Source organism: Hevea brasiliensis, chromosome 8, assembly GCF_030052815.1.
Source record: "Hevea brasiliensis isolate MT/VB/25A 57/8 chromosome 8, ASM3005281v1, whole genome shotgun sequence".
In the NCBI taxonomy this organism is placed as follows: Eukaryota; Viridiplantae; Streptophyta; class Magnoliopsida; order Malpighiales; family Euphorbiaceae; genus Hevea; species Hevea brasiliensis.
In genome coordinates, this window is record NC_079500.1 from 21,879,162 (window position 1) to 21,886,866 (window position 7,705).

Genomic DNA, 7,705 nt, shown 5'->3' on the forward strand with positions numbered 1-7,705 from the left:
GGGTTGGGTCAGGTAGAAGAACTGGATAATTATCTGTTGGCCAATCATCAGGATGTCCAAGAGCATGAAACTGCCACTCATAGCACTTAAGTGTTTGCTCCAATGTGTAATAATTTGAAACGTATTGCTCATAATTAATTGACATTGCTTGGCATGCGGCAATCACATGAGAACATGGAATGCATATTTCTTCAAACTTCTTGCATGTGCATTGCCTTTCATCAAGTTTGACCACATGCTTCGTTTCAGATCTTCCCTTCCAAACTTCAAATTCACCACAATCGCGGTTAAAGATTCGGACATTATATGAGCTTGCTTCATTTAAATTGTCAAGTAATATTTGACGACATCTTTGGTGTAAATTTGAAGCCCATTTGCAGTTGCTCACGGAGGGTCGTGCGGCGTGTGTCAAAATAATCAACACACTGGAAAAATATTTTTTCTACCATTGCAGTTATGGGTAAAGCACGGATCCCTTTGAGTATTCCATTAACAGACTCAACAGTATTAGTTGTCATGGAGCCATAACGTTTCCCTCCATCATGAGAACGTGTCCATTTTTCCAAAGGTATCTTTGTAGCCCATTCAAATGTATCAGGATGCTCATTCTTGATTGTGTTCATGGCCTCATAAAAATTTTTTTTTTCCAATTGTTGTGCTGTAAAAATAAAAAAGCCATGTTATTTGTTGGATACACATGTCAACTTTATATTTAGATTCTGATAACAATAAATAGTCAACTTAGAAAACTAACTCGCCTTTGGAGAGCTTCTTTCATATTAGTATTCTTAAACTTTGTGTTGTAATTGCTGATGATATGTCTTAAGCAGTATCGATGATGCCCAGCAGGAGGCTGCCACCAATCTTGATTCATTGCCTTTTTTATGGCAATATGTCTATCTGATATAACACATATTCCATTACGATCTGTCACAAACACCCTCAAACAAGACATAAACCAATCCCAGTTCCTTGTATTTTCACTGTCGACTATTGCCCACGCAATTGGGAAAATATGGTTATTACCATCAAGTGTTGTTGCACAAAATAAACATCCTTTGTACTTTCCATATAAAAAAGTTGAGTCTATGAATATAACCGGTCGACAGTTCTTGAATCCTTCTATTGTTTGTTTATATGCCCAAAACATTCTATCGAAAACCCGATAAGCAGGATCTAATCTATTATTAACAAAAAAAGGATCATCTTCAATCAAGAACATACTTTCAGGGTTCTGTTTGCACAAAGCAAGCATAAATTGTCGCAACCTTCCGTAAGATTCGTCCCAATCACCAAAGATCTTAATAATTGCATCGTGCCTAGCCTTCCAGGTCTTTCGATAACTTGGCATATATCCAATCTTATCTTTTATTTGCATCGTAACGCTACTATCTTCACATTGTGTTGTTCACGTACAATGGCGAGAATGAAATCAGATATAAATTTGCTATCCAATTGCTTATGATCTTGTGACAGTGATGGATTAACACATGTATGTGGTCCATTATATCGCGTAATTTTCCATATATCAATTCCTTTCCCTCGTGAGGCACGCAATCTCCACTTATAATTGCTCGTTGTGTCTTTGCACCTGATGGCATATGTTCTACTCTTTGTCTCCTCATTACAAAACTCATGGTGCCTATGTAAATGATATTCTTTGGCAGCTTTTTGGACATCCTCTCTAGATGAGAATATCATTCCTAATTCAAACTCTTTTAATGGATCCCACATTGAACTACACTGTGGTGTTGACCATGGATCAACCGTTAGCAATGAAAAATCTATTTCACTATAAGGCGGAGGAGGGACAAGCGGCATTATTGGGTTTGCAACATGAGTATTATAGTAAAAAGGCAAATCTACTACTAACTCATTATGATGACCACCATCCTCATTCATGTCCCAGTCATCACTATCAATCCATTCTTCATCAGACTCCGCATCATCCTCATCATCATCAGGACAATAATCATTGCTAGCGGATTCAAAATCATCCGTACACTTCAGTGCTTCAGTGTAACAATTATTTGATGGGCCCGCTTCATCAACAACATTTCTGAGCTGGTCGAAAAATTTCAATATATAATTCAATCGATGACATACCTCCAATTTCATCAATGTAATTAAACATAATATTCACATCGTCATCGTTTGTCAAACCCATGCAATCCCATTTAAATGAGCCATTTTTTTCAATGGGTTGTCTGAATAAGATTTTCGATATAAATTCATGTCCACCTTTAAGATTAATTCCACGGACAATTTTCATTCCTAAAGTACCAAAATCCATACGTTTACCAATAGTAATGACGGTTGATGAACCCCCATAATATTCATAGCCTTCATCATTCATAATGATTTCTCCATCCCAATATAAAGTAGCAAAACTTGGAATTGACATTTCTGATAAAATAAAAATCGTAACAACTATCAGCATAAACGGTCTGGTTGACAATACGTTTTACATTGTACATTACTAATTTTTCTATTTTTTTAATTTTAATTAATAAAATAAATTAATATTTTATTTCTACTAATTATATTTTAATTAAATATGCAATGATTTCGACATATTTTTATGTTACTCTTGTTTTAATTTTTTAATCATATTTTAATAATATTAATTTTTTTAAATAATTACATATTAATTGTTATATTGAGTTTCGCCAATTTTTTTTATTTTATTATTTTTTATTTCTTCCATAATATATAAATCATATAATTTTATAATTTATTTTTATTAATTACATTTTAATTAAAATGCTACTTATTTTTTTTTGGCAATTTTTTATATTACTAATTTTTCATTTTTTAATAATATTTTATATAAATTTATATTTTATTTTTATTACATCCTTTTCTATAATATATTATGAACACAATTTTCTATTAATAAAGAAATTATTTTCAACAACATTTTACATTACTAATTTTTCTATTCTTTTAATTTTAATTAATAAATTAAATTAATATTTTATTTCTAATAATTACATTTTAATTAAAATGCTACTTATTTTTTTTGGCAATTTTTTATATTACTAATTTCTCATTTTTTATTAATATTTTATATAAATTTATATTTTATTTTTATTACATCATTTTCTATAATATATTATGAACTCAATTTTCTATTAATTTTTCCCTTTCTTCTATAGCTTTTACTAATTTTTAAAAACTTAAACTATTATTTTATTTTATACTAATATTCTCTGTTTAACTTATTAAACTATTATATTATGAGATACAAAAATTATATGACTTAATATAAAATTTATTTTGTAACATAATTTACATTTATAATTTTTATTTTCTCTCTCCTAACATTTTCTTAATACTACAAATTTATATTATTTTTTCTTTACCTTCTTTACTATTATACACTAAAAATATAATTTTTTGTATTATTTTTCCCAATAACTAATACTCATTTTATCAGTATTATGCTATTACTATATATATATCAACTTGCTCAAAAACATACCAACATGCATGCATAAAAAAAATATATATATATATTATTTTCAGCATAATAATTACATTAACACTCAAGCATTTTATATATTGCATGTTAAAACTTGTAACAAAAATTTATTTCTTAAGGAATATTACATTTTTTTCACAATAATATACATTATTATCACCTAAGCATTTCATATATTATATGTTAAAAATTATTAAACAGTCAAAATACATACCTTAATATAATTTTTTTTCAAATTTCTTCTTTCTTTGCTTGTGATCTACCACTGCCTGCACCTTACTCTTCTCCTTCTTGCTCCACCCGAGCTGTGATGCATGCATTTTAGATCATCATTTAGGTGTAATTTTTACACATAATTTACCCTTGTTCATAGCCATTATTATAGATATTAGTATATATTTAGTCAATTTTGCAATTTTCACTTTTCTTAGTTTAATTTTTGGAATTTATTTGTTTTGTAGGGTAAATTTAGAGAAATTTGATGTATTTTGATCAGAGTAGCCATTTGGAGGAGATTAAAATCGAATTGCAAAAAAATTTTGAAGTTGAGAAAAAAATGGCCGAGAGCGACACAACCTGCAGCACAACCGAATTAGCTTATGTCGCAGGTTGTGTCGATCGTCAGATATTCACTCCGAGAGCGACACAACCCGCGACACAACTGACTCGGCTTATGTCGTTTTTACTGGAAAATTGTTGACGTGGCATTTCCGTTACTCCAGCTTTTTACCTCACTTTCTCTGGAACCTTCCCCCTTTTACCCATTCTAGGGCAGACCCTTAGCCTATATAAAGACTCATTTTATCACTTTCTGGAAATAGAGAGCAAGGGAGGCATTTTTGGCAAGATTAGAAAGAGAGAAGGGAGCACTTTCTGCATTTCTTTTTCCAAAGATTGCAGATCACGTTTTCTGCACTTTTGTGCAGCAGAATCTGCTGCAAATTTGCTGGGTTTTTCTACCCCTTTTAGCTTACATTTCAATTATTTCTTCATTTCTTCATTTGGGTTTGTCTTTAAACAATGATTTGTGAGTAGTTGATTGAGATTCTAGAGATGGGTTTGTAAATATTGATTTGTTTTGTGGTTTTGAACTGATTTGGCCATTTAAATGAAGATTGTTATATTTTGATTTATTGCTTGTGTGCTTATTGCCTTGCTTGATGAATGGACCCTCATTAAGTTAAGTTTTAATCCTTAATAGATGGACTGAAAAGTGAATATTGGGGATAGATAATCTTGCAATAAACTTTATTTTCTTGGTGTTAGAAATAAGCTAAGAAGATTAAGGGGAACTTTCCAAAAATCAATTAGAGCTTTAAATGGGTTTTTGTTAGGTTTGAAATACCGTGAAAAGCAGGTTTGATTTAATGAAAACCAACTTTGAGATGCTTGAAAAAGGTTTCAAAAATTTAAGAATTGATTTCCCTCAAAATTGCAATTCTCATGTGTTTGGCTAAATTAGGGATAAACCACATGCAAACAATATAGAAAATCCAATCTCTAGAATCAATTTAATTTTCATTGAATTTAGATTTAAATCCTCCAAATCTCATAAATAGCAATTTCAATTTAAATCCAATTTAAATTTAAATCCAATTTAAATCCAATCTCTAGAATCACTTTATTTTTATTTTTATTGAATTTAGATTTAATTCCTCTCAAATTTCATAAATAGAAATTCCACATTAATTTTTGGTAATCTAGTTTAATTAATTTTAGTTAATTGTTTGATTTAGTTTTAATTCCTCGAATACAAATTTTAATTCCAAATTTCATTTTACATCTTTAATTTTTGTCTTAATTTGAAATTTCATTTTACATCTTTAATTTTTGTCATTCTAATTAGCTTATACTTTTATTTCCAATTTAAGCACAATTCCCTGTGGGATCGATATCATTTTTTTAAAACTATACTACTGTGACCCGTGCACTTGCGGACACCGTATCAAGTTTTTGGCGCCGTTGCCGGGGAATTGTTTGTTTTAAGTTGGATTTTAATTGTTTTAAGCTAATTAGAATTTTTATTTTCTTTTATTTTCACTATTGTTCCTTGTGTTTTTCAGGTACTTTTCTTGTTTATGAGACGATCGAAAAGCACAAGTGATACTGAATTGTTGTTCAATCCTGAAATTGAAAAATTCTGTCGAGCCAACAAAAAGGAATACAAAAGAAGAAAAGAAGCAGAAAAAGAAGAACAACAAATATTTGAGCAAGAGGAGACAATAGAAAATATGGAGAATCAAAATAGAGCTATTGGTGGAGATAATGGAGGAAACGAGCAAAACGGGCAAAATGCTAATCAAAATGATCCTCAAAGAAGATCCATGTTAGACTATGCTTTTCCTAGATGTACTGATGTGAGAGATAACAGACCTATTATTGGAGCTAATCAATTTGAATTAAAAACTGGTCTTATTCAAATGGTTCAGAATTCACAATTTGGAGGTAGCCCACTTGAAAATCCTCATTCTCATTTGAAGAAATTTTTGATGATATGTGGTACACAAAGACAACCTGGAGTTTCTGATGAAGTTATTCGGCTCACCTTATTTCCATTTTCTCTTCGGGATTCAGCATTGGAGTGGTATGACTCACTTCCACAAGCTATTATAGCTACTTGGGAGCAACTATCTCAAGCTTTTCTATCTCAATTTTTCCCACCTGGGAAAACTACTCATTTGAGGAATTTGATGGTAGCTTTTAAACCAAGGGATGATGAAACTTTGTGTGAATATTGTATTAGATTTAAGGATCTTGAAATGCAATGTCCTCATCATGAAATACCGAAATGGATGATTGTTGAATTTCTACACGAGTTACTCGACCATAAGAAACACAATTGATTCACAAGCAGGAGGAGATTTCATGAGAATGACAAGTGAAGAATGCTATGATCTATTAGAGAAGATTGCTCATAATACCCATTTATGGGGAAATCCTAGAGCACTTGAGCCAAAGAAAGCTGGGATTTATGAAATTGACTCAGTTAGCTACATGAATGCAAGATTTGATCAGTTGACTCAGCTTCTTAGTGATTTTTGCACAAAGGCAACAACCTCAACTCCTACAACTATGCAACAAGTTGCCTTCACAGATGGAACTCAAAGTTGTGGAGTTGATTATTCTTCTTATGGTGATGATTATTTGCAAGAGCAAGCTGCTTATGCAGGAGGTTATCAACAAAAACCTATGGGAAATTCTTATTCTAATATGAACAACTCAACATGGAGACCACAAGCAACTTTTGCTCAACAAGGCCAAAGCTCAAATTATCCTCATAACCAGCAGTATGTGCAGCAGAATAAACCTCAATTTCAGCCTCAATTTCAGCCCACAAGACAACCACCACCTGGATATCAAGGAAGAGCACAACAATCCCTTCCATCCCATGAACCGAAGCCATCCTTGGAAAGCATGATGGAGAAATTTTTTGCTGAACAAAGCAAGATGAATAGCAAATTGGAGGAAGAAATGCAACACATGAGACAAACCATGGATCAATTACAAGTCCACAACCGCATGTTGGAGACTCAATTGGCGCAACAAGCAAGCTCATCAGGAAGCAATTCCTATGGGAAACTACCTAGCCAACCACAAAACCCTCATGAACAATGTAAGTTAGTGACCTTGAGAAGTGGTAAAAAAGTTGGTCAAGAGAGTGAAAACAAGAGAGAAGAAAAAGAGAGCACAAAAGAAGAAAATTCAGTTGAGAGCAAGAAAAATGAAAAAGAAGAAGAAAGCAAAAGTGAGCAAGATGAGGGAGAGAAACCATACATCCCACAGACCTTACAAGCCCACCCTTCCCGACCCTCAAAGATTCATCAAGCATAAACTAGACAAACAATTTGGCAAATTCCTTGAAGTGCTAAAGAAATTGTATATCAATGTGCCATTCACTGAGGCAATATCCCAAATGCCAAGTTATGCCAAGTTTTTGAAGGAGATTCTTTCCAACAAGAGAAGGCTAGAAGATTATGACACCATCAACTTGGGAGAGCAATGCAGTGCTATAATTCAGAAGAAGTTACCTCCCAAACTCAAAGATCCGGGTGTGTTTTCCATCCCTTGTCATATTGGTGATAATTGTGTGGCAAATGCCTTATGTGACCTTGGAGCTAGTGTCAGCCTAATGCCTCTTTCAATATATGAGAAGTTGAATATGGGAGAATTGAAGCCCACAAACATGTATCTATCATTGGCTGACCGTTCAATTAAGTATCC